Consider the following 1,530-nt stretch of genomic DNA (forward strand, 5'->3'; position numbering starts at 1 on the left):
GTGCATGTGCCCCCAATGACTGGCCCAACTCAGTTGTCGCTATTTAACCCTCGCAGTAATCCGAAGCACATGACATCTGATTTTGCGAGATGACAAGAAACCTTTTTTTAGATTTCTCACAAGAACTACAACCCTGTACAACACAGCCTGCATGATATGTAGACGATAGCCAATCCAGGCATGTCTGCTGGAGTCTGGTCACATGCATGGACGAATTGATCTTCAGTGTCTTGCAGGGATCGTCTAGGTACCAATGTATGTACTCCTACAACACTTCTCTAGTAGTACTATCACTCATCTCTCTCTTCTATTAACTCACCTGAACTGCGGGGCCGGGGAGTGTGCCTATGGTCGGTTCTCAATTGCGGTCCCACATGTGTGTGCAAATGCAATATGATGCGCATTCCATTCGGAGAGCGGCGTGCCAGCCCGACCAACTGGTTGGGGTGCGACACGAACACGACGGCCGTGTTGTATACTCCGTACATGTGTACCGCCATTTTATTGAGGCTTTGCTCCATGGCGCAATCCATGGATACAAAATTAGTATAATGTACTATTTAAAAGTCGAGGGCGGGGCTTTTCCCACGCGGTAGGCGGGGCAGTTCCGCCTAGTCAGTTCGACAAAGACGCAAGAAGATGAGGGAGTAGGCTGCTGCAAACGTAGGGTTGTGTGATTTGACAGTGAGTTACTGTTGGACAGGTGGGGCCCAGTGATTTGACTTGCCATTATCATTTTAACTATGGTGCTACAACCGGCGTGAGTCTCCCGATTCCTGACCACCTCCATACTGGTGCCTCTCCCGATGCTCCACCATGTAGAGGCTAGTTCTTGCTTGAGAGCCCACTCCTCCACTTTTTCCTTGCCTCTTTCCCCCACATATGCAACAATGCCATGTAAAGTGGGCTTATATCCCACTATTGTACTTGATCCTACAGGTGCTAAGCCTGCCACATAGGCATAAAGTCTGATGTGGCAAGTTAATTAAGAAGAGAGAGACTAGTTTGGTGACCCCAGGAAGAAACGGTGATAAGCGCGTGTACCTAGATGAAGCAAACTTAGCAACAAAAAATTAAGCACCTATGCATTGGGGACTTGAGTTGCTAAGCCATTTAATGCCCATAGCACCTCATCTAAGAACCATTTCATTGGAAGAGGACACTCCTTAGCAAATGCAATAAATACTATGAAGAAAGAGATAGAGAGAAGTAAACAAAAAAATACTCTTATAGCCAACCTTATAGCTAACCTTGTTGTAAGAGTGACTAAGTGATGACTATGTATGACATGCCAACATCAGATAGCCTAACACACCGTGTTAAATATCCAAGGGCATGACTGTGTGAGCGAGGCGACGGTCGTGGTAGGCGCGACCATGATACGGGCTGCTGGCAGCCCTTGGATCTGAGATCGAACGGTCGCATGCTAAGTTGCTGAAAATTTGCAGAATAACCTTCCAGGATAGGATATTCACCCATAGGTCTAGAATCACTCCATGCAACCGTTCGATCTCAGATCCAAGGGCTCTC

Source organism: Triticum urartu, chromosome 1, assembly GCF_003073215.2.
Source record: "Triticum urartu cultivar G1812 chromosome 1, Tu2.1, whole genome shotgun sequence".
Taxonomy (NCBI): domain Eukaryota; kingdom Viridiplantae; phylum Streptophyta; class Magnoliopsida; order Poales; family Poaceae; genus Triticum; species Triticum urartu.